Source organism: Phyllobates terribilis, unplaced genomic scaffold, assembly GCF_046119375.1.
Source record: "Phyllobates terribilis strain yellow unplaced genomic scaffold, ASM4611937v1 Scaffold_341__1_contigs__length_2033592, whole genome shotgun sequence".
NCBI lineage: Eukaryota > Metazoa > Chordata > Amphibia > Anura > Dendrobatidae > Phyllobates > Phyllobates terribilis.
The window spans coordinates 732,871-758,296 of NW_027363101.1; the positions used below are offsets into that span (position 1 = coordinate 732,871).

General features: G+C 43.7%; 11 non-coding genes across 11 annotated transcripts; all 11 read left to right on the forward strand.

Moving 5' to 3' along the window:
- Positions 1 to 833: 833 nt before the first annotated feature.
- LOC141221920 (U2 spliceosomal RNA) lies at positions 834 to 1,024 on the forward strand. Its single transcript, XR_012289836.1, has one exon. It is a non-coding gene; the product is annotated as a U2 spliceosomal RNA (small nuclear RNA).
- A 1,115-nt stretch (positions 1,025 to 2,139) lies between these two features.
- LOC141221932 (U2 spliceosomal RNA) lies at positions 2,140 to 2,330 on the forward strand. The gene has a single exon (XR_012289847.1). It is a non-coding gene; the product is annotated as a U2 spliceosomal RNA (small nuclear RNA).
- A 1,118-nt stretch (positions 2,331 to 3,448) lies between these two features.
- Positions 3,449 to 3,639, forward strand: LOC141221944 (U2 spliceosomal RNA). Its single transcript, XR_012289859.1, has one exon. It is a non-coding gene; the product is annotated as a U2 spliceosomal RNA (small nuclear RNA).
- Positions 3,640 to 4,754: 1,115 nt separating this feature from the next.
- LOC141221956 (U2 spliceosomal RNA) lies at positions 4,755 to 4,945 on the forward strand. The gene has a single exon (XR_012289870.1). It is a non-coding gene; the product is annotated as a U2 spliceosomal RNA (small nuclear RNA).
- A 6,174-nt stretch (positions 4,946 to 11,119) lies between these two features.
- On the forward strand, positions 11,120 to 11,309 carry LOC141222057 (U2 spliceosomal RNA). The gene has a single exon (XR_012289962.1). It is a non-coding gene; the product is annotated as a U2 spliceosomal RNA (small nuclear RNA).
- Positions 11,310 to 12,424: 1,115 nt separating this feature from the next.
- LOC141221970 (U2 spliceosomal RNA) lies at positions 12,425 to 12,615 on the forward strand. Its single transcript, XR_012289882.1, has one exon. It is a non-coding gene; the product is annotated as a U2 spliceosomal RNA (small nuclear RNA).
- A 1,115-nt stretch (positions 12,616 to 13,730) lies between these two features.
- Positions 13,731 to 13,921, forward strand: LOC141221982 (U2 spliceosomal RNA). Its single transcript, XR_012289893.1, has one exon. It is a non-coding gene; the product is annotated as a U2 spliceosomal RNA (small nuclear RNA).
- Positions 13,922 to 15,036: 1,115 nt separating this feature from the next.
- LOC141221993 (U2 spliceosomal RNA) lies at positions 15,037 to 15,227 on the forward strand. The gene has a single exon (XR_012289904.1). It is a non-coding gene; the product is annotated as a U2 spliceosomal RNA (small nuclear RNA).
- A 1,115-nt stretch (positions 15,228 to 16,342) lies between these two features.
- On the forward strand, positions 16,343 to 16,533 carry LOC141222004 (U2 spliceosomal RNA). The gene has a single exon (XR_012289915.1). It is a non-coding gene; the product is annotated as a U2 spliceosomal RNA (small nuclear RNA).
- A 6,390-nt stretch (positions 16,534 to 22,923) lies between these two features.
- LOC141222053 (U2 spliceosomal RNA) lies at positions 22,924 to 23,112 on the forward strand. Its single transcript, XR_012289959.1, has one exon. It is a non-coding gene; the product is annotated as a U2 spliceosomal RNA (small nuclear RNA).
- A 1,115-nt stretch (positions 23,113 to 24,227) lies between these two features.
- LOC141222016 (U2 spliceosomal RNA) lies at positions 24,228 to 24,418 on the forward strand. Its single transcript, XR_012289926.1, has one exon. It is a non-coding gene; the product is annotated as a U2 spliceosomal RNA (small nuclear RNA).
- Positions 24,419 to 25,426: the final 1,008 nt, after the last annotated feature.

Genomic DNA, 25,426 nt, shown 5'->3' on the forward strand with positions numbered 1-25,426 from the left:
TTCACCTAAATAACTACAGGTGGTGAGATAAGCTGCACAATATAATTGACCTTTCAGTATATTGTTGCACACACACCATCTATTTAGCAAATGCCCTTGTTATCAACAGCAGCCTTTTAAACTCACCTGAGCTAACAGGTATGTGCGCTGGTTACTCTGCTGCGCTTAAAATTTCTTTTTTGGTTTGCTACAATGCCTTTTCTGAAACATTGTCTCCCTCTGCTGGAACACTGACTTCTTTCATTTAATGCCTGCAGACTATAAAAGAGAACCCAACCCAAAAAGTTTGGTTGATTAGTCTGTGGCATTCTGTTAAACTGTTGCTTATGGCGGTCTCTGTGAGCTTCTCAGCGACATTCAGCCAGCCAGGTATCCTGCCTGCAGTAGATGGAATGTGGCAATGGAACGCTGGCTGCGCGTGTCATAATAGGCTCTGAGCCTTTATATACCTGTGCACAGCAGCAGCCACCTTCAGTCTGCTGCTGGACAGCCAGCAGCAGCAGCAGCAGGAGAGGTATGTAATCAGGAGCCCTCCTGCTAAGGGTAGACAGCTGCTCGTTCCACCCCACCCCCCGCCTTAATTGGTTCTCCTCCCTTCCAACGGTGTTGAGGCGGGTGGGAACAGCAGGGGGTGAAGGTGCTGTGTTTAAAGAGGTGGAGTTATGCAGATCTAAAACGCGTGGATTGCAGCAGCAGCAAGCCGAAAAGTGCAGGCATGTAAGGGATCTAGAGGTTGACAACATGTCTTCTTAACGGGAGTCCAGGAGCTCATCTCCACAAATGGACTTTTCAGGATCCTTGGGTGGCTCCGTAGTTTGAAACCAATTCTGGTTATCGCTTCTCGGCCTTTTGGCTAAGATCAAGTGTAGTATCTGTTCTTATCAGTTTAATATCTGATACGTCCCCTATCTGGGGACCATATATTAAATGGATTTTTAGAACAGGGAGATGGAAAAAGAGCTTGCTCTGTCCACTCCACGCATTGACCTGGTATTGCAGTATCTCCAGGACCGGTGCACCCCTTCTTTAATGCAGTTTCTAAAATCAGAAAGAATTGAATTCAATGTTTTTTGTTCATTTTGCTTGTTTGTCGGATTTTGGGATGGACTCTTTGGCTTTGCTTTTCTTCTCCTCATTGGATTTTTTATGTTCAAAGTTGCAGAAGCCAGATTACAAGCTCATTTTGGTTCAACTTCAGCAACTGTGCATTGCATTGCCATGTAATGTGATGCAATGCTATCTTTCTAGCTCTCCCTTTTTACTTCCTTTTGGATAAACAGACATATTAGGCAAGCATTTTGGAGCTTTCACCTAAATAACTACAGGTGGTGAGATAAGCTGCACAATATAATTGACCTTTCAGTATATTGTTGCACACACACCATCTATTTAGCAAATGCCCTTGTTATCAACAGCAGCCTTTTAAACTCACCTGAGCTAACAGGTATGTGCGCTGGTTACTCTGCTGCGCTTAAAATTTCTTTTTTGGTTTGCTACAATGCCTTTTCTGAAACGTTGTCTCCCTCTGCTGGAACACTGACTTCTTTCATTTAATGCCTGCAGACTATAAAAGAGAACCCAACCCAAAAAGTTTGGTTGATTAGTCTGTGGCATTCTGTTAAACTGTTGCTTATGGCGGTCTCTGTGAGCTTCTCAGCGACATTCAGCCATCCAGGTATCCCGCCTGCAGTAGACGGAATGTGGCAATGGAACGCTGGCTGCGCGTGTCATAATAGGCTCTGAGCCTTTATATACCTGTGCACAGCAGCAGCCACCTTCAGTCTGCTGCTGGACAGCCAGCAGCAGCAGCAGCAGGAGAGGTATGTAATCAGGAGCCCTCCTGCTAAGGGTAGACAGCTGCTCGTTCCACCCCACCCCCCGCCTTAATTGGTTCTCCTCCCTTCCAACGGTGTTGAGGCGGGTGGGAACAGCAGGGGGTGAAGGTGCTGTGTTTAAAGAGGTGGAGTTATGCAGATCTAAAACGCGTGGATTGCAGCAGCAGCAAGCCGAAAAGTGCAGGCATGTAAGGGATCTAGAGGTTGACAACATGTCTTCTTAACGGGAGTCCAGGAGCTCATCTCCACAAATGGACTTTTCAGGATCCTTGGGTGGCTCCGTAGTTTGAAACCAATTCTGGTTATCGCTTCTCGGCCTTTTGGCTAAGATCAAGTGTAGTATCTGTTCTTATCAGTTTAATATCTGATACGTCCCCTATCTGGGGACCATATATTAAATGGATTTTTAGAACAGGGAGATGGAAAAAGAGCTTGCTCTGTCCACTCCACGCATTGACCTGGTATTGCAGTATCTCCAGGACCGGTGCACCCCTTCTTTAATGCAGTTTCTAAAATCAGAAAGAATTGAATTCAATGTTTTTTGTTCATTTTGCTTGTTTGTCGGATTTTGGGATGGACTCTTTGGCTTTGCTTTTCTTCTCCTCATTGGATTTTTCATGTTCAAAGTTGCAGAAGCCAGATTACAAGCTCATTTTGGTTCAACTTCAGCAACTGTGCATTGCATTGCCATGTAATGTGATGCAATGCTATCTTTCTAGCTCTCCCTTTTTACTTCCTTTTGGATAAACAGACATATTAGGCAAGCATTTTGGAGCTTTCACCTAAATAACTACAGGTGGTGAGATAAGCTGCACAATATAATTGACCTTTCAGTATATTGTTGCACACACACCATCTATTTAGCAAATGCCCTTGTTATCAACAGCAGCCTTTTAAACTCACCTGAGCTAACAGGTATGTGCGCTGGTTACTCTGCTGCGCTTAAAATTTCTTTTTTGGTTTGCTACAATGCCTTTTCTGAAACGTTGTCTCCCTCTGCTGGAACACTGACTTCTTTCATTTAATGCCTGCAGACTATAAAAGAGAACCCAACCCAAAAAGTTTGGTTGATTAGTCTGTGGCATTCTGTTAAACTGTTGCTTATGGCGGTCTCTGTGAGCTTCTCAGCGACATTCAGCCAGCCAGGTATCCTGCCTGCAGTAGATGGAATGTGGCAATGGAACGCTGGCTGCGCGTGTCATAATAGGCTCTGAGCCTTTATATACCTGTGCACAGCAGCAGCCACCTTCAGTCTGCTGCTGGACAGCCAGCAGCAGCAGCAGCAGCAGGAGAGGTATGTAATCAGGAGCCCTCCTGCTAAGGGTAGACAGCTGCTCGTTCCACCCCACCCCCCGCCTTAATTGGTTCTCCTCCCTTCCAACGGTGTTGAGGCGGGTGGGAACAGCAGGGGGTGAAGGTGCTGTGTTTAAAGAGGTGGAGTTATGCAGATCTAAAACGCGTGGATTGCAGCAGCAGCAAGCCGAAAAGTGCAGGCATGTAAGGGATCTAGAGGTTGACAACATGTCTTCTTAACGGGAGTCCAGGAGCTCATCTCCACAAATGGACTTTTCAGGATCCTTGGGTGGCTCCGTAGTTTGAAACCAATTCTGGTTATCGCTTCTCGGCCTTTTGGCTAAGATCAAGTGTAGTATCTGTTCTTATCAGTTTAATATCTGATACGTCCCCTATCTGGGGACCATATATTAAATGGATTTTTAGAACAGGGAGATGGAAAAAGAGCTTGCTCTGTCCACTCCACGCATTGACCTGGTATTGCAGTATCTCCAGGACCGGTGCACCCCTTCTTTAATGCAGTTTCTAAAATCAGAAAGAATTGAATTCAATGTTTTTTGTTCATTTTGCTTGTTTGTCGGATTTTGGGATGGACTCTTTGGCTTTGCTTTTCTTCTCCTCATTGGATTTTTCATGTTCAAAGTTGCAGAAGCCAGATTACAAGCTCATTTTGGTTCAACTTCACCAACTGTGCATTGCATTGCCATGTAATGTGATGCAATGCTATCTTTCTAGCTCTCCCTTTTTACTTCCTTTTGGATAAACAGACATATTAGGCAAGCATTTTGGAGCTTTCACCTAAATAACTACAGGTGGTGAGATAAGCTGCACAATATAATTGACCTTTCAGTATATTGTTGCACACACACCATCTATTTAGCAAATGCCCTTGTTATCAACAGCAGCCTTTTAAACTCACCTGAGCTAACAGGTATGTGCGCTGGTTACTCTGCTGCGCTTAAAATTTCTTTTTTGGTTTGCTACAATGCCTTTTCTGAAACGTTGTCTCCCTCTGCTGGAACACTGACTTCTTTCATTTAATGCCTGCAGACTATAAAAGAGAACCCAACCCAAAAAGTTTGGTTGATTAGTCTGTGGCATTCTGTTAAACTGTTGCTTATGGCGGTCTCTGTGAGCTTCTCAGCGACATTCAGCCATCCAGGTATCCTGCCTGCAGTAGATGGAATGTGGCAATGGAACGCTGGCTGCGCGTGTCATAATAGGCTCTGAGCCTTTATATACCTGTGCACAGCAGCAGCCACCTTCAGTCTGCTGCTGGACAGCCAGCAGCAGCAGCAGCAGGAGAGGTATGTAATCAGGAGCCCTCCTGCTAAGGGTAGACAGCTGCTCGTTCCACCCCACCCCCCGCCTTAATTGGTTCTCCTCCCTTCCAACGGTGTTGAGGCGGGTGGGAACAGCAGGGGGTGAAGGTGCTGTGTTTAAAGAGGTGGAGTTATGCAGATCTAAAACGCGTGGATTGCAGCAGCAGCAAGCCGAAAAGTGCAGGCATGTAAGGGATCTAGAGGTTGACAACATGTCTTCTTAACGGGAGTCCAGGAGCTCATCTCCACAAATGGACTTTTCAGGATCCTTGGGTGGCTCCGTAGTTTGAAACCAATTCTGGTTATCGCTTCTCGGCCTTTTGGCTAAGATCAAGTGTAGTATCTGTTCTTATCAGTTTAATATCTGATACGTCCCCTATCTGGGGACCATATATTAAATGGATTTTTAGAACAGGGAGATGGAAAAAGAGCTTGCTCTGTCCACTCCACGCATTGACCTGGTATTGCAGTATCTCCAGGACCGGTGCACCCCTTCTTTAATGCAGTTTCTAAAATCAGAAAGAATTGAATTCAATGTTTTTTGTTCATTTTGCTTGTTTGTCGGATTTTGGAATGGACTCTTTGGCTTTGCTTTTCTTCTCCTCATTGGATTTTTCATGTTCAAAGTTGCAGAAGCCAGATTACAAGCTCATTTTGGTTCAACTTCAGCAACTGTGCATTGCATTGCCATGTAATGTGATGCAATGCTATCTTTCTAGCTCTCCCTTTTTACTTCCTTTTGGATAAACAGACATATTAGGCAAGCATTTTGGAGCTTTCACCTAAATAACTACAGGTGGTGAGATAAGCTGCACAATATAATTGACCTTTCAGTATATTGTTGCACACACACCATCTATTTAGCAAATGCCCTTGTTATCAACAGCAGCATTTTAAACTCACCTGAGCTAACAGGTATGTGCGCTGGTTACTCTGCTGCGCTTAAAATTTCTTTTTTGGTTTGCTACAATGCCTTTTCTGAAACGTTGTCTCCCTCTGCTGGAACACTGACTTCTTTCATTTAATGCCTGCAGACTATAAAAGAGAACCCAACCCAAAAAGTTTGGTTGATTAGTCTGTGGCATTCTGTTAAACTGTTGCTTATGGCGGTCTCTGTGAGCTTCTCAGCGACATTCAGCCAGCCAGGTATCCTGCCTGCAGTAGATGGAATGTGGCAATGGAACGCTGGCTGCGCGTGTCATAATAGGCTCTGAGCCTTTATATACCTGTGCACAGCAGCAGCCACCTTCAGTCTGCTGCTGGACAGCCAGCAGCAGCAGCAGCAGGAGAGGTATGTAATCAGGAGCCCTCCTGCTAAGGGTAGACAGCTGCTCGTTCCACCCCACCCCCCGCCTTAATTGGTTCTCCTCCCTTCCAAAGGTGTTGAGGCGGGTGGGAACAGCAGGGGGTGAAGGTGCTGTGTTTAAAGAGGTGGAGTTATGCAGATCTAAAACGCGTGGATTGCAGCAGCAGCAAGCCGAAAAGTGCAGGCATGTAAGGGATCTAGAGGTTGACAACATGTCTTCTTAACGGGAGTCCAGGAGCTCATCTCCACAAATGGACTTTTCAGGATCCTTGGGTGGCTCCGTAGTTTGAAACCAATTCTGGTTATCGCTTCTCGGCCTTTTGGCATGATCTATCAGGTTTACCTGTGTGGTCTTGCCTGTGAGGTGCTCTTGGTACCCTTTCTCTCGGCCTGGGGGGATCGTTCCTTTTCGGAGGGACTTAACCCCCCTGCTGCTATGGGGAGGAAGGATTAGTCCGGGAGCAACGGGAAGGGATCCCATGAAGGCTTGCGCCTTTCAGAGAGAAGAGTCGGTACGTTCCTGAGTGAAGGATGCCGGCAACGCTCACATATTCATCGGGTGATGCCCGGATGCGGAACACCGTGAGGATTGAAGTTGGAGCAGGATCGAGGACGGAGAAGAATTTGGATTACATCTGCCATAGGATTCTGCTTGGAGTTCTGGAGTTTCGGCGGGAAGACATATTCTGCTTCCAGGACAATGAGTACAAGGGGACTTACACCATCACCTTCAAGAGCCAGGGATGCTGTCACCAACTCGTACAAAAGGTAAATGAGAAAAACTACTTGGATGAATTGGATGGACTAACCTTTTGTCTCTTGTATGCCTATGACGAGATCCCTATCGTGGTGCATTTCCCGAACCCCTTTGTGGAAGCTGCAGACATCTCGACCTACCTTATCCGTTATTGTGACGATCTGAGATACCTGGGCACTGTGAAGAACGCGGTAGGCTTCTGGTGCGGCAAGAGGAGGTACATGGCCCGTCTAAAGAGGGACCCAAGCGGAGTGGGAGGAATGCTACACCCTCCCTCAACATTTGTGATCGGTAAGAGCAGAGGCTACTTATTTTACCCTGGAATGCCGGTATGTTGCAGGAACTGTGGACAAATGGGTCATACCCAAACGTCCTGCACAGGCAGGAAAGTAGACCGCTGCAATAATTGCAGCTGTTACGGACATTTAATGAAGGACTGTCCCGCTGGGAGGAAATGCAATCTTTGTGGTGAGGCGGGGCACATGTTCCGAGGATGCCCCAACAGGACCAGGACCAGGACCTACGCAGAAGCTGCATCTTCTGCAGCTGAGCCGATGCGCCCGCCGGTCTTCACTGGCGGGCCGGCGTCGGAGGGCGGTTCGAAGGGCGAGAAGGCTGGGATGGAGCAGGGAGCCGGAGGCCCCTCTGGGGCGGCCCCTGCATCGAAGTCCCTTAACGATGGGCGGACCTCGCATGGACCGGAGCGGAGGGGTCCTCCTTCTGGGAGGGTATCCTCCGTGTCGATGGTTCCAGATACCGATCCTGTTGGGCTGGAGGGTGGTGCCCCTGTGCGGTTGGCTACAGGGGACCACGCAGCGATGGACTCAGGATCTTCCAGGGCGATTAGCCAGCCAGATGAGGGGGCTTTGCTTCTAGGTGGCGAACATCAGGGAATTGGTGTTGGTGATCTTATCCTGATGGACCAGTCTCTTCCCCTGGAGGAGGTGGAGGAAGAGGAGGACTGCACCAGTGACCTAGTGGAGTCTGCCCCGAAAAAGAGACGGAATGTCGAAGCCCCAGTGTCTCCTGGAATGTGGCTGGGAACCGTGACCTACGAGGGGGCAACCGCCGGCTCACAGAATATCGAGTCGTTTGGGTCCTCTAGCCCGGATGTCCTGGAGCAATTTGACATACAGGGCTTTGAGTCAGGTGTCCTCATGGAAGATCCACCACCCTGACCTATGAATGCCGACATTAAGACTTGTCTCACTGAATGTGAGGTCATTAAAGAGCCCAGTTCGTAGGGCTGCTCTTTCAAGTATTTAGAAACCGCTGACTTTGACATTTGTTTATTACAGGAATGCGGGATACAACATGCACTAAATTATAATGACATCAAGACAGATTGGAGACTGGGGCCCTCCATCTGGTCTGGCTCCAATGACAACAAGTCAGCGGGGGTGGGCTTCCTCTGTCGTGGGAGAAATATTACTGTAAATGCTGTCACAGAAATAGTACCAGGCAGAGTGGTTTTAGTGCATTTTAAATTTAATGGTTTTACCCTACGTGTAATGAATATTTATGCTCCACCTGATAAGCAAGAGAGAATTAATTTATTTGGGATATTGCCATTGTACTGTACTGGGTCATCTCCCCTGATCGTAGGGGGTGATTTTAATTGTCTTTGTGCTAGTGAACAACGAGCGGGGGGTGACCCTTTACGCAAATTGGATAAGTCATGTCATCTATTGAAAGATTTTATAACTGATTTTAAATTATGCGATGCGTGGAGGTCACTCCTGCCGACGGACCCTGGTTATACGTGGTCCGGAAGAGGGGTGTCCTCCAGGATCGATTTTATTTTCCTATCAGATGATTTTAACCCTGTAAAATGTGTTTTAACATCAAATATATTTTCTGACCATAAGGGCTTGGAGGTGCACCTAGAATACCGGGATGAACAGAGGGTCAACAGGGGCCTCTGGCGTCTAAGTACTTACCTGCTGGAGGACCCTCTGATTCGACAAGACTTTGGTAAAGCCTATCAAGCCTGGCGGCGACAAAAACCTTCTGATGCCCCTATGGCAACCTGGTGGGAAAATTTGAAAAAAAAAGTCAGAATGTTTTTTATAAAAGCAGGGAGACGTAAAGCTAGAGAGAAAAAAAGATGTTTTAGTGATCTTAACACCAAACTACAAACACTTTTTAAATTCAAAGAGCTAGGGGTGGAGGTGGGAGATGATATTGCTAGCCTAAAAACTGAAATTCAGAACTGCATAGACACAAAGGGGAAAGAGATTATTTTTAACTCTAGAGTGCAGCACTTGGAGGAGGGGGAGAAGTGCTCTCGCTTCTTCTTCAAAAAAGTCATGGATAAAAGAGAAGTGATCACAAATCTAGAGGGTGAAACATCTATGCAGGGAATGTTGAATGCTACTTTTAACTTTTATAAGCATCTTTTTAGTAAAAAGTGTATAGATGAGTCCTTTTTATCTGATGCTCTTAATGATCTCGATTTTAAGTTAAATTTTACAGACCAGGAGTTTTTAGAACGCGATATTGTTTTAGAGGAATTATTTTATGTTTTTAAAAGTTTCTCTAAGGGTAAAGCACCTGGGTGTGACGGACTACCTGTAGAATTTTACCTTACTTTTTGGGACATTTTAAAAGAGGACCTTTTTATGCTTTTTAAAGAAGTTTTTATTTCTGAACAGTTGCCATTTTCGTGGAGGAGAGGAGTGGTGTCTTTGATATATAAAAAAGGTGATCGCAGTGCTCTAGCGAATTGGAGACCCATAACTCTCCTAAACGTTGATTACAAGGTACTTGCTAAGGTGGTTGCAAACCGGCTCAGGAATGTCATTGCCAAACTAATCCAGCCTGAGCAGGTTTGTAGTGTACCAGGCAGAAGTATTTCAGAGGTTTTAAACGTATTAAGGGATGTAATTTGGTATTCCAGAGACCGGGGTCAAAATGTAGCTCTTTTAGCCCTAGATTTTGAAAAAGCTTTCGATAGAGTCTCTCATAGATTTCTTTTTAGAGTTTTAAAAAGAATGGGTATCCCTAATATGCTTTTAAATTGTATTAAGATTTTATATAAAAATTGTTTTAGTCAAATTTCTCTTAATGGCTTTTTAACAGATGGAGTTCCCCTTGAGTCCGGAGTGAAGCAGGGATGCCCCTTGTCGCCCATCCTGTTCATCTGCGCCATGGAGCCCCTGCTGAGCGCAATAAGAAAAGACAAAGTGATTAGAGGGGTTCCTGTTCCTGGCGGAGGTGGCAGTGATGTGAGAGTCTTTGGCTACATGGATGACGTGACGGTTGTGTGCGTGGACCCTGCTTCCCTCCGGAGGACGGTGTTGCGCATTGATTTTTTTTCCCAGGCATCCGGTTTTAAACTTAATTTAAATAAATCTGAATGTCTGACTTTGGGATCCTGGGACACCGCCCAACTCCCGCAGCTCACTATAAAACGAGACAATGTAAAAATTCTTGGAGTTGTTTTTAACGAGGAGAATGTGGGAACTCAAAGCTGGGAGAATGTCATAGAAAAAATGTCAAAGAAAATATCATTTTGGGGTTTGAGGTCCCTAACAATGGAGGGGAAAATTTTAATTATAAAATCAGTGTTGTTACCCCTCATACTGTATATAGCTATGGTGTACCCCCCCTCTGATGTTTTAATTAAAAAAATGACTAGGATGATCTTTATGTTTTTATGGAACTCCAAAATGGAAAAATTAAGGCGAGAAATAATGAGGAAGAATAAAATGAACGGCGGAAGGGATGTCCCCGACTTACATATTTATTTGTATTTAAATTATTTCTGCTTTTGTTTCAAACATTTTAATGGTAATAGTGCGCTAAGTTATTTTTTAAAATATACTTGTGGGATGATTTTTAAAAGATGGTTTAAGTTGTCGTTGAATTCCCCTGTTTTACTATGCCCCCCCAAACACCAAGCAATCTTAGAAAAGACTGTTCGATTTTATAGCCTTGGTGATTTTAATATGGACATTTTTAAAGACCGCAAGAAGCTTTTATCTTTTCTGAGGAGGAATGAAGATGTGACCCCCATAGTAAATTTCTCAGAAGAGAGATCGAAGCAAGTTTGGAAGAATGTCTTCGGGAAATTCTTAGCAAATGGACATAAGGACATCGCATGGATGGTGGTCCACCAGTGCCTCCCCACCAGAGAGTTTCAACACAGGAGAGGCCTGGTGGCCAGAGCAAAATGCCCCAGAGACTCATGTGTTTATGACGAAACCACCTTGCACCTTATGTGGAATTGCCCATTTGCACAGGAACTTTGGCACAAAGTTGGGATTCTTTTAAAATGGACTTGCGGTTTAAGAGATTTTAACCATGAATATGTTTTATATGGCCTTTTTAATTGTCCGACCCCTCAACAGTATTGTATATGTTGGTGTATGATTAACTGTTTTAAAGACGCCCTTTGGAAGGCACGCAATATTTTACTTTTTAAACGTGATGCTATTTCTGTGAAGGATTGTCTTAAAATTGCTTTTAGTCAGATGTATATTTATTACTTGAGGGATGTCAAATGTATTGGGAGGAGGGATGCTAATCGTATATGGGGTTTTTATGGGTGGAATTCTGTGTTTTATTAATGTATTGTTTGTGTTGCTGTTTTTGATTGTAAACCATCTTTTACGCACTTAATAAATTATGTTGAAACCTGATCTGTTCTTATCAGTTTAATATCTGATACGTCCCCTATCTGGGGACCATATATTAAATGGATTTTTAGAACAGGGAGATGGAAAAAGAGCTTGCTCTGTCCACTCCACGCATTGACCTGGTATTGCAGTATCTCCAGGACCGGTGCACCCCTTCTTTAATGCAGTTTCTAAAATCAGAAAGAATTGAATTCAATGTTTTTTGTTCATTTTGCTTGTTTGTCGGATTTTGGGATGGACTCTTTGGCTTTGCTTTTCTTCTCCTCATTGGATTTTTCATGTTCAAAGTTGCAGAAGCCAGATTACAAGCTCATTTTGGTTCAACTTCAGCAACTGTGCATTGCATTGCCATGTAATGTGATGCAATGCTATCTTTCTAGCTCTCCCTTTTTACTTCCTTTTGGATAAACAGACATATTAGGCAAGCATTTTGGAGCTTTCACCTAAATAACTACAGGTGGTGAGATAAGCTGCACAATATAATTGACCTTTCAGTATATTGTTGCACACACACCATCTATTTAGCAAATGCCCTTGTTATCAACAGCAGCCTTTTAAACTCACCTGAGCTAACAGGTATGTGCGCTGGTTACTCTGCTGCGCTTAAAATTTCTTTTTTGGTTTGCTACAATGCCTTTTCTGAAACGTTGTCTCCCTCTGCTGGAACACTGACTTCTTTCATTTAATGCCTGCAGACTATAAAAGAGAACCCAACCCAAAAAGTTTGGTTGATTAGTCTGTGGCATTCTGTTAAACTGTTGCTTATGGCGGTCTCTGTGAGCTTCTCAGCGACATTCAGCCAGCCAGGTATCCTGCCTGCAGTAGATGGAATGTGGCAATGGAACGCTGGCTGCGCGTGTCATAATAGGCTCTGAGCCTTTATATACCTGTGCACAGCAGCAGCCACCTTCAGTCTGCTGCTGGACAGCCAGCAGCAGCAGCAGCAGGAGAGGTATGTAATCAGGAGCCCTCCTGCTAAGGGTAGACAGCTGCTCGTTCCACCCCACCCCCCGCCTTAATTGGTTCTCCTCCCTTCCAACGGTGTTGAGGCGGGTGGGAACAGCAGGGGGTGAAGGTGCTGTGTTTAAAGAGGTGGAGTTATGCAGATCTAAAACGCGTGGATTGCAGCAGCAGCAAGCCGAAAAGTGCAGGCATGTAAGGGATCTAGAGGTTGACAACATGTCTTCTTAACGGGAGTCCAGGAGCTCATCTCCACAAATGGACTTTTCAGGATCCTTGGGTGGCTCCGTAGTTTGAAACCAATTCTGGTTATCGCTTCTCGGCCTTTTGGCTAAGATCAAGTGTAGTATCTGTTCTTATCAGTTTAATATCTGATACGTCCCCTATCTGGGGACCATATATTAAATGGATTTTTAGAACAGGGAGATGGAAAAAGAGCTTGCTCTGTCCACTCCACGCATTGACCTGGTATTGCAGTATCTCCAGGACCGGTGCACCCCTTCTTTAATGCAGTTTCTAAAATCAGAAAGAATTGAATTCAATGTTTTTTGTTCATTTTGCTTGTTTGTCGGATTTTGGGATGGACTCTTTGGCTTTGCTTTTCTTCTCCTCATTGGATTTTTCATGTTCAAAGTTGCAGAAGCCAGATTACAAGCTCATTTTGGTTCAACTTCAGCAACTGTGCATTGCATTGCCATGTAATGTGATGCAATGCTATCTTTCTAGCTCTCCCTTTTTACTTCCTTTTGGATAAACAGACATATTAGGCAAGCATTTTGGAGCTTTCACCTAAATAACTACAGGTGGTGAGATAAGCTGCACAATATAATTGACCTTTCAGTATATTGTTGCACACACACCATCTATTTAGCAAATGCCCTTGTTATCAACAGCAGCCTTTTAAACTCACCTGAGCTAACAGGTATGTGCGCTGGTTACTCTGCTGCGCTTAAAATTTCTTTTTTGGTTTGCTACAATGCCTTTTCTGAAATGTTGTCTCCCTCTGCTGGAACACTGACTTCTTTCATTTAATGCCTGCAGACTATAAAAGAGAACCCAACCCAAAAAGTTTGGTTGATTAGTCTGTGGCATTCTGTTAAACTGTTGCTTATGGCGGTCTCTGTGAGCTTCTCAGCGACATTCAGCCAGCCAGGTATCCTGCCTGCAGTAGATGGAATGTGGCAATGGAACGCTGGCTGCGCGTGTCATAATAGGCTCTGAGCCTTTATATACCTGTGCACAGCAGCAGCCACCTTCAGTCTGCTGCTGGACAGCCAGCAGCAGCAGCAGCAGGAGAGGTATGTAATCAGGAGCCCTCCTGCTAAGGGTAGACAGCTGCTCGTTCCACCCCACCCCCCGCCTTAATTGGTTCTCCTCCCTTCCAACGGTGTTGAGGCGGGTGGGAACAGCAGGGGGTGAAGGTGCTGTGTTTAAAGAGGTGGAGTTATGCAGATCTAAAACGCGTGGATTGCAGCAGCAGCAAGCCGAAAAGTGCAGGCATGTAAGGGATCTAGAGGTTGACAACATGTCTTCTTAACGGGAGTCCAGGAGCTCATCTCCACAAATGGACTTTTCAGGATCCTTGGGTGGCTCCGTAGTTTGAAACCAATTCTGGTTATCGCTTCTCGGCCTTTTGGCTAAGATCAAGTGTAGTATCTGTTCTTATCAGTTTAATATCTGATACGTCCCCTATCTGGGGACCATATATTAAATGGATTTTTAGAACAGGGAGATGGAAAAAGAGCTTGCTCTGTCCACTCCACGCATTGACCTGGTATTGCAGTATCTCCAGGACCGGTGCACCCCTTCTTTAATGCAGTTTCTAAAATCAGAAAGAATTGAATTCAATGTTTTTTGTTCATTTTGCTTGTTTGTCGGATTTTGGGATGGACTCTTTGGCTTTGCTTTTCTTCTCCTCATTGGATTTTTCATGTTCAAAGTTGCAGAAGCCAGATTACAAGCTCATTTTGGTTCAACTTCAGCAACTGTGCATTGCATTGCCATGTAATGTGATGCAATGCTATCTTTCTAGCTCTCCCTTTTTACTTCCTTTTGGATAAACAGACATATTAGGCAAGCATTTTGGAGCTTTCACCTAAATAACTACAGGTGGTGAGATAAGCTGCACAATATAATTGACCTTTCAGTATATTGTTGCACACACACCATCTATTTAGCAAATGCCCTTGTTATCAACAGCAGCCTTTTAAACTCACCTGAGCTAACAGGTATGTGCGCTGGTTACTCTGCTGCGCTTAAAATTTCTTTTTTGGTTTGCTACAATGCCTTTTCTGAAACGTTGTCTCCCTCTGCTGGAACACTGACTTCTTTCATTTAATGCCTGCAGACTATAAAAGAGAACCCAACCCAAAAAGTTTGGTTGATTAGTCTGTGGCATTCTGTTAAACTGTTGCTTATGGCGGTCTCTGTGAGCTTCTCAGCGACATTCAGCCAGCCAGGTATCCTGCCTGCAGTAGATGGAATGTGGCAATGGAACGCTGGCTGCGCGTGTCATAATAGGCTCTGAGCCTTTATATACCTGTGCACATCAGCAGCCACCTTCAGTCTGCTGCTGGACAGCCAGCAGCAGCAGCAGCAGGAGAGGTATGTAATCAGGAGCCCTCCTGCTAAGGGTAGACAGCTGCTCGTTCCACCCCACCCCCCGCCTTAATTGGTTCTCCTCCCTTCCAACGGTGTTGAGGCGGGTGGGAACAGCAGGGGGTGAAGGTGCTGTGTTTAAAGAGGTGGAGTTATGCAGATCTAAAACGCGTGGATTGCAGCAGCAGCAAGCCGAAAAGTGCAGGCATGTAAGGGATCTAGAGGTTGACAACATGTCTTCTTAACGGGAGTCCAGGAGCTCATCTCCACAAATGGACTTTTCAGGATCCTTGGGTGGCTCCGTAGTTTGAAACCAATTCTGGTTATCGCTTCTCGGCCTTTTGGCTAAGATCAAGTGTAGTATCTGTTCTTATCAGTTTAATATCTGATACGTCCCCTATCTGGGGACCATATATTAAATGGATTTTTAGAACAGGGAGATGGAAAAAGAGCTTGCTCTGTCCACTCCACGCATTGACCTGGTATTGCAGTATCTCCAGGACCGGTGCACCCCTTCTTTAATGCAGTTTCTAAAATCAGAAAGAATTGAATTCAATGTTTTTTGTTCATTTTGCTTGTTTGTCGGATTTTGGGATGGACTCTTTGGCTTTGCTTTTCTTCTCCTCATTGGATTTTTCATGTTCAAAGTTGCAGAAGCCAGATTACAAGCTCATTTTGGTTCAACTTCAGCAACTGTGCATTGCATTGCCATGTAATGTGATGCAATGCTATCTTTCTAGCTCTCCCTTTTTACTTCCTTTTGGATAAACATACATATTAGGCAAGCATTTTGGAGCTTTCACCTAAATAACTACAGGTGGTGAGATAAGCTGCACAATATAATTGACCTTTCAGTATATTGTTGCACACACACCATCTATTTAGCAAATGCCCTTGTTATCAACAGCAGCCTTTTAAACTCACCTGAGCTAACAGGTATGTGCGCTGGTTACTCTGCTGCGCTTAAAATTTCTTTTTTGGTTTGCTACAATGCCTTTTCTGAAACGTTGTCTCCCTCTGCTGGAACACTGACTTCTTTCATTTAATGCCTGCAGACTATAAAAGAGAACCCAACCCAAAAAGTTTGGTTGATTAGTCTGTGGCATTCTGTTAAACTGTTGCTTATGGCGGTCTCTGTGAGCTTCTCAGCGACATTCAGCCAGCCAGGTATCCTGCCTGCAGTAGATGGAATGTGGCAATGGAACGCTGGCTGCGCGTGTCATAATAGGCTCTGAGCCTTTATATACCTGTGCACAGCAGCAGCCACCTTCAGTCTGCTGCTGGACAGCCAGCAGCAGCAGCAGCAGGAGAGGTATGTAATCAGGAGCCCTCCTGCTAAGGGTAGACAGCTGCTCGTTCCACCCCACCCCCCGCCTTAATTGGTTCTCCTCCCTTCCAACGGTGTTGAGGCGGGTGGGAACAGCAGGGGGTGAAGGTGCTGTGTTTAAAGAGGTGGAGTTATGCAGATCTAAAACGCGTGGATTGCAGCAGCAGCAAGCCGAAAAGTGCAGGCATGTAAGGGATCTAGAGGTTGACAACATGTCTTCTTAACGGGAGTCCAGGAGCTCATCTCCACAAATGGACTTTTCAGGATCCTTGGGTGGCTCCGTAGTTTGAAACCAATTCTGGTTATCGCTTCTCGGCCTTTTGGCTAAGATCAAGTGTAGTATCTGTTCTTATCAGTTTAATATCTGATACGTCCCCTATCTGGGGACCATATATTAAATGGATTTTTAGAACAGGGAGATGGAAAAAGAGCTTGCTCTGTCCACTCCACGCATTGACCTGGTATTGCAGTATCTCCAGGACCGGTGCACCCCTTCTTTAATGCAGTTTCTAAAATCAGAAAGAATTGAATTCAATGTTTTTTGTTCATTTTGCTTGTTTGTCGGATTTTGGGATGGACTCTTTGGCTTTGCTTTTCTTCTCCTCATTGGATTTTTCATGTTCAAAGTTGCAGAAGCCAGATTACAAGCTCATTTTGGTTCAACTTCAGCAACTGTGCATTGCATTGCCATGTAATGTGATGCAATGCTATCTTTCTAGCTCTCCCTTTTTACTTCCTTTTGGATAAACAGACATATTAGGCAAGCATTTTGGAGCTTTCACCTAAATAACTACAGGTGGTGAGATAAGCTGCACAATATAATTGACCTTTCAGTATATTGTTGCACACACACCATCTATTTAGCAAATGCCCTTGTTATCAACAGCAGCCTTTTAAACTTACCTGAGCTAACAGGTATGTGCGCTGGTTACTCTGCTGCGCTTAAAATTTCTTTTTTGGTTTGCTACAATGCCTTTTCTGAAACGTTGTCTCCCTCTGCTGGAACACTGACTTCTTTCATTTAATGCCTGCAGACTATAAAAGAGAACCCAACCCAAAAAGTTTGGTTGATTAGTCTGTGGCATTCTGTTAAACTGTTGCTTATGGCGGTCTCTGTGAGCTTCTCAGCGACATTCAGCCAGCCAGGTATCCTGCCTGCAGTAGATGGAATGTGGCAATGGAACGCTGGCTGCGCGTGTCATAATAGGCTCTGAGCCTTTATATACCTGTGCACAGCAGCAGCCACCTTCAGTCTGCTGCTGGACAGCCAGCAGCAGCAGCAGCAGGAGAGGTATGTAATCAGGAGCCCTCCTGCTAAGGGTAGACAGCTGCTCGTTCCACCCCACCCCCCGCCTTAATTGGTTCTCCTCCCTTCCAACGGTGTTGAGGCGGGTGGGAACAGCAGGGGGTGAAGGTGCTGTGTTTAAAGAGGTGGAGTTATGCAGATCTAAAACGCGTGGATTGCAGCAGCAGCAAGCCGAAAAGTGCAGGCATGTAAGGGATCTAGAGGTTGACAACATGTCTTCTTAACGGGAGTCCAGGAGCTCATCTCCACAAATGGACTTTTCAGGATCCTTGGGTGGCTCCGTAGTTTGAAACCAATTCTGGTTATCGCTTCTCGGCCTTTTGGCTACGATCAAGTGCTTTATTGCAGGAGATTGTGGTTGAAGGGCACTCGGGTACCCCTCTCCTTGGCCTGGCAGGATCGTCCACTTTGGTGGACTTAACCTGCTTGCTGCTATTAGGGAGAGGGCTTAGTCCCAGGGTAACGAGTTGCGATCCCCCAGCTTCCAGGTGTTTTTCGCTGCAAGAACACTGGGAGCGCAGATTGCAAGCGGCTGCAATTTGCAACCTTGTTGCGTTTTTCCATGGAGGTTGACCCTAACTTCGTGCCTCTTTATGCGAGGCTAAAAAACTCTATCCGAGTTCACTTCACGGCGGGTGGCTCGGATATGAGGAAATTAGGGTATGTAGTCCAGGACGTGCTCAGGAACCTTCTTGGCGTACAAAGGAATGAAATTCTCTCCATCCAGGATTATCCCAGAAGAGGTGACTATGACATCACATTCACCGGAGAAGGTATTTTTAGAGATGTACTAGAAAAGTTAAAAAAAGTTGAAAATAGTCCTGTTTTGAAAGGGATACAAATTGTTGAGCACGTCCTGGATGAGGTAAGACTGGTTATTGTAAAAATATTTTCGCCCTTTGTTTCTGCTCCAGAAGTAATGTCATTTCTAGCAATTTATTTTAAAAGTGTTAAATGTATTGGGAAGATATTAAACGAATATAACATATGGACATCTAAGTGGAAATTCCTTGTGAAGTGTACAAGAGATCCAAATACACCAGGTGGTATACGGCTCCCCCCTGCCCGTTTCAAAATTGGGCAAACAAATGGGGATTTCTTCTTTTCTGGGATGCCAGTATATTGCAGAAATTGTGGGCGCTATGGTCATTCAAAAGAAAACTGTCATGTATCATGTAGAAATTGTGCTAGTGAAGAACATGAGACAAAAGAATGCCCTAAGGAAAAGAAATGCAGTTTTTGCCAGACTCCAGGTCACTTTTATTTTTCTTGTCCTCACAGATTTCGGGAAGATGAGCAAAAGGGGAAGTCCAAGACGTCCGACCAAGGACCAAAAGATCAGACCACCCCTCAGGAGGAGGAACAACAACCTGGAGCCTCTGGAGACAATAAGGGCGTACCAAATAGTGAAGTGTCTCCAGAGTCTATGACAGGTAAAATACCAAATCCCAAAACCTGGCTGCAGGACCTGCGGGAGTCCAAAAGGAGGGCTGAGAAGGAGCAGAAGGGCACTACTGGTAAGGTCAAAAGGGACCGGCAAAAGGCCGACACAGAAGCCCATGCCCAGTCTGGGTCTCCTAGTGCTGAGGGCGCTGAGTGGATAAAGGTGGGTCCTAAGAAAAAGAAAAAGGGTGGTTCGGAGGAGGCAGCAGGAGGTGAACAGATGGACACTTCTCCAGAAGGGGACGTGGACGCTGGACCCTCAGGGGTTTCGGTCTCCGCTGCTACAGGTGGGGACCGGGATCTTGCTGCCTCTGAAGAGTCAGAGGCTCTGCCTTGTGCGCAACCTCCTCCTATAGGACGACCTTCTACAGGTCAAACAGGGGCGGCGGAACCCCTGGGGGACCCACCTGATGAGGAACTGCATGGCCAGCCAATGGAGACCCAGCGGGTTCTGCCAGCCAGCCCTCCGAGCTATGCCAGTGTAGCGTCGGGTTTATATAAATGTGGTAATCTTTCCTCCTCCACGGAGACTCTCGTGACGATACTATCAGATGAGGAGGGAGGCGCAAGCCCAGTGGTCTGATCAGGTTCATCGGACAGGTAAATCCGTTGCTCTTAGTTACCTAAGTAAAATTTCTACATTTTCTAATGATGGCTGAACTCAAAGGTATTTCCCTCAACGTGAGAGGCATAAAATCTAACACGAGAAGAACTGCTCTTTTTAATTTTTTTACGTGTTTTACTGCATCTGTATTTTTTCTGCAAGAATGTAATATCCCACATGAAATGTCATATCAAAAATATAAAGATGAGTGGAAGTGTGGGCCATCTGTCTGGTCCGGATCGAATGCTGCAGGATCAGCGGGTGTAGCCATACTTTTTAAAGGGAACGTTTTAATTGATTTTATTCAGGAAATTTTACCAGGTCGTATTTTATTAGTGAAAGCTTTTATTGATGGTATTAGATGGCAGTTTTTAAATTTTTATGGATCCCCAGAGAAAAATGAAAGAGCCGAAATGCTTGATCTTTTACCATTATTTATTAATAACTCTGAACCTTTTATCTTAGCAGGGGATTTTAATTGTGTTTTAAAAGGTGAAAACCGGCGCTCCAGCTCTGTAAGCAGGAACTACGATAAAACCTCAGGTATGCTACATGATATAGTCAAAGATGCTAAATTGATAGACATATATAAAGAGTGTCATAGTGACAGCCCAGAGGACGCCGGTTTCACTTGGAGCAATGCTAATTGTAGCTCTAGGATTGATTTTATTTTTGGTTCAGATAAAACAATACCTGCCAAATGTGAAGTTTTAACTAATATATTTTCAGACCATAAACTTTTATCCTTTACCATAAAAGTAAATGACAACAAAAAATGTGGTAAGAAAAGCTGGAAAATGAACGTATCCCTTTTAACCGACCCGCAGATTTTATCAGATTTTATTGAGTTTTATAGGAAATGTAGAAAAGGGAAAAAAACAAATGAGACTATGAGTGTATGGTGGGATAGAATGAAAGTAAAAATAAAAGACTTTTTTATTAAAAAGAGTATATGTAGAGCCAAAGAAAAATATGAAGAATATAGAATTTTAAATACCCGCCTACAAACATTATTTAAGCTCAGAGACAATGGGATAGATGTACAACTTGATATTTCAAACTTAAAAGAAGAGATTTCAAAATGGCTAGAACAAAAAGGAAAAGAGATCATTTTTCGTTCTAGAGTACAACATATAGAAGAAAATGAAAAGTGTTCCAGATATTTTTTTAGGAAAAATAAAAAAGAAAAAGTGATAATTGACCATATAGATGGTGAGAATAATATAAAAAATATGTTGGGTAAAGTTGAGGTTTTTTTTTCTAATCTTTTTAATGGAAAAAATATAGATAATAAATTAATGGATGATTCGCTGCAAGGACTAACAGCTGTTTTAGATCCCGCATCCCAAGAGTTTTTATCCCAAGTTTTAACGGAACAAGAAGTGTTAAAAACTATTAAAAGTTTTAAAACTGGAAAGGTCCCTGGTCCTGATGGCATCCCAATAGAATTTTATGTATGTTTTTATGATATTTTAAAAGATGATTTGTTTTATTTGTTTACTGAGGTTTTTAATAATAAGGTTTTATTAAATTCCTGGAAGAAAGGTGAAGTCTCCCTCCTATACAAAAAAGGCGATAAATCAAAATTAGAAAACTGGAGACCAATAACACTTTTAAATTGTGACTATAAAATAATGGCTAAAATTTGTGCAAATCGTCTAAAAGAAGTCATCAGCAAAGTTATTCATTCTAATCAAGTGTGTGGGGTGCCGGGGCGCAGTATATGGGACAATCTGAATTTAGTGAAAGACTGTATTGAGGATGTGAAAGACAGAAAGGGGAAAATGGCGATTTTATCTATTGATTTTGAAAAAGCATTTGACCGTGTCTCACACTTTTATCTTTTTAAAGTTTTAGAGAAAATGGGCATACCAGAAGGGTTTTTACTATCGCTTAAAGCATTTTACAAGGATTGTACAAGTAAGATTTTAGTGAATGGTTTTAAGACACAAGAGGTATTTTTACGGTCAGGGGTGAAACAGGGATGCCCTCTGTCCCCCCTACTGTTTATCTGTGCACTGGAACCAATGTTATGTGCAATACGCCAAAATAAACAGATATGCGGTGTCCCTCTGCCTGGAAGCGGTGGTTTGGAGGCCAAGGTTGTAGGCTACATGGATGACGTGGCGGTCTTGTGTACAGATGCACCATCACTTACGGCCACTCTCCATCAAGTGCAATCCTTTTGTCTAGCTTCTGGTTTTAAAATCAATTTTAATAAGTGTAACATTTTAAGTGTTGGGGGGATGATTTTACGTGATGTACCAATTAATGTCTCCGAATCCATTTCCATTTTAGGTATATCATTCACTGAAAATAATGATGGTTATAATAGTTGGGAAACAGTTACACAGAAAGTAAATACGAAAATATGTATGTGGAACATGAGGAGACTTACAATGGAGGGTAAAGTATTGGTTTTAAAGATGGTGATTTTACCTCTTTTATTGTATCTTAGCATGGTTTTCCCCCCGCCTGTTAATGTTTTAAAAAAGATAACCAAAACCTGTTTTACCTTCTTTTGGAACTCAAAAATGGAAAAGCTGAAAAGAGAAATCGTGATGAAATCAAAAGTAAAAGGTGGTAAAGATTTTCCAGATTTTAATAGGTTTCTTTTAATCCATCTGTTCGTTTACTGTTTTAATGCCCTTTTTAAGAATCACTATTGGTCCTTTTTTATGCGTTTTAATACAGGATTTTTTATGAGAAAGTTTGGATGGTATGAAGTTAATATTTCTGTGCCCCATGCTTTTAATTTGTCGACGCATTATGAGATTTTAAGGAAAATAGTGTCCGATTTTAATTTAGGGACTAAGAAAATAGAGGAATTAAGAAATGGTAAGAAACTAATTAAAGAAATACGAAAAAGTGAGGAAATATGTAATGTTGACAGATATGATGATGACAAATCTATGTCTATCTGGAAAATGATTAACGTTTTTTATCTTTTTAATGAACAGAGAGATCTGGCTTGGAGTTGCATGCACCGCTGTCTTCCTTGCCGGGCATTCCAATACAGAAGAGGATTTGTGAGGTCTGCCATCTGCCCAAGAGCCGGATGCCAAGAAGAGGAAACGGTGGAACATCTATTATGGACATGTAATTTTGCAAAGGATTTCTGGAGAAGACTGCTCCCCCTACTGGAAAGGGTGGCAGACCTCAAGGACTTTACATATAAAACTGTGCTATACGGACTTATGGAATGCCCCACAATGGACCAGTACACAATGGCTTGGAAGACAGTGAACTGCGCCAAGTCATCTCTCTGGAAAGCGCGCAACATTGCTATTTTTAAACAAGATGTTTTATCAGTGAATGATGTTTTAAGTTTATGTTTATGTGAAATGTATACTTATTATTTAATTGACAAAAAGAAGAATGTACATATTTCCAAAAAATGGCTTGTTGACCAATGGAACCTAATTATTTAAAATCTTTGTATTTTTTTGTTTTGTAAATTTCATTTGTCTTTTAACGTTTGGTATTTGTGTAATTATGCTTGTAATTTGTTAAAGTTTTAATAAACGGTTTTATCCCTCTGCAGGGGATAGCCAAATTAAAAAAAAAATCTGTTCTTATCAGTTTAATATCTGATACGTCCCCTATCTGGGGACCATATATTAAATGGATTTTTAGAACAGGGAGATGGAAAAAGAGCTTGCTCTGTCCACTCCACGCATTGACCTGGTATTGCAGTATCTCCAGGACCGGTGCACCCCTTCTTTAATGCAGTTTCTAAAATCAGAAAGAATTGAATTCAATGTTTTTTGTTCATTTTGCTTGTTTGTCGGATTTTGGGATGGACTCTTTGGCTTTGCTTTTCTTCTCCTCATTGGATTTTTCATGTTCAAAGTTGCAGAAGCCAGATTACAAGCTCATTTTGGTTCAACTTCAGCAACTGTGCATTGCATTGCCATGTAATGTGATGCAATGCTATCTTTCTAGCTCTCCCTTTTTACTTCCTTTTGGATAAACAGACATATTAGGCAAGCATTTTGGAGCTTTCACCTAAATAACTACAGGTGGTGAGATAAGCTGCACAATATAATTGACCTTTCAGTATATTGTTGCACACACACCATCTATTTAGCAAATGCCCTTGTTATCAACAGCAGCCTTTTAAACTCACCTGAGCTAACAGGTATGTGCGCTGGTTACTCTGCTGCGCTTAAAATTTCTTTTTTGGTTTGCTACAATGCCTTTTCTGAAACGTTGTCTCCCTCTGCTGGAACACTGACTTCTTTCATTTAATGCCTGCAGACTATAAAAGAGAACCCAACCCAAAAAGTTTGGTTGATTAGTCTGTGGCATTCTGTTAAACTGTTGCTTATGGCGGTCTCTGTGAGCTTCTCAGCGACATTCAGCCAGCCAGGTATCCTGCCTGCAGTAGATGGAATGTGGCAATGGAACGCTGGCTGCGCGTGTCATAATAGGCTCTGAGCCTTTATATACCTGTGCACAGCAGCAGCCACCTTCAGTCTGCTGCTGGACAGCCAGCAGCAGCAGCAGCAGGAGAGGTATGTAATCAGGAGCCCTCCTGCTAAGGGTAGACAGCTGCTCGTTCCACCCCACCCCCCGCCTTAATTGGTTCTCCTCCCTTCCAACGGTGTTGAGGCGGGTGGGAACAGCAGGGGGTGAAGGTGCTGTGTTTAAAGAGGTGGAGTTATGCAGATCTAAAACGCGTGGATTGCAGCAGCAGCAAGCCGAAAAGTGCAGGCATGTAAGGGATCTAGAGGTTGACAACATGTCTTCTTAACGGGAGTCCAGGAGCTCATCTCCACAAATGGACTTTTCAGGATCCTTGGGTGGCTCCGTAGTTTGAAACCAATTCTGGTTATCGCTTCTCGGCCTTTTGGCTAAGATCAAGTGTAGTATCTGTTCTTATCAGTTTAATATCTGATACGTCCCCTATCTGGGGACCATATATTAAATGGATTTTTAGAACAGGGAGATGGAAAAAGAGCTTGCTCTGTCCACTCCACGCATTGACCTGGTATTGCAGTATCTCCAGGACCGGTGCACCCCTTCTTTAATGCAGTTTCTAAAATCAGAAAGAATTGAATTCAATGTTTTTTGTTCATTTTGCTTGTTTGTCGGATTTTGGGATGGACTCTTTGGCTTTGCTTTTCTTCTCCTCATTGGATTTTTCATGTTCAAAGTTGCAGAAGCCAGATTACAAGCTCATTTTGGTTCAACTTCAGCAACTGTGCATTGCATTGCCATGTAATGTGATGCAATGCTATCTTTCTAGCTCTCCCTTTTTACTTCCTTTTGGATAAACAGACATATTAGGCAAGCATTTTGGAGCTTTCACCTAAATAACTACAGGTGGTGAGATAAGCTGCACAATATAATTGACCTTTCAGTATATTGTTGCACACACACCATCTATTTAGCAAATGCCCTTGTTATCAACAGCAGCCTTTTAAACTCACCTGAGCTAACAGGTATGTGCGCTGGTTACTCTGCTGCGCTTAAAATTTCTTTTTTGGTTTGCTACAATGCCTTTTCTGAAACGTTGTCTCCCTCTGCTGGAACACTGACTTCTTTCATTTAATGCCTGCAGACTATAAAAGAGAACCCAACCCAAAAAGTTTGGTTGATTAGTCTGTGGCATTCTGTTAAACTGTTGCTTATGGCGATCTCTGTGAGCTTCTCAGCGACATTCAGCCAGCCAGGTATCCTGCCTGCAGTAGATGGAATGTGGCAATGGAACGCTGGCTGCGCGTGTCATAATAGGCTCTGAGCCTTTATATACCTGTGCACAGCAGCAGCCACCTTCAGTCTGCTGCTGGACAGCCAGCAGCAGCAGCAGGAGAGGTATGTAATCAGGAGCCCTCCTGCTAAGGGTAGACAGCTGCTCGTTCCACCCCACCCCCCGCCTTAATTGGTTCTCCTCCCTTCCAACGGTGTTGAGGCGGGTGGGAACAGCAGGGGGTGAAGGTGCTGTGTTTAAAGAGGTGGAGTTATGCAGATCTAAAACGCGTGGATTGCAGCAGCAGCAAGCCGAAAAGTGCAGGCATGTAAGGGATCTA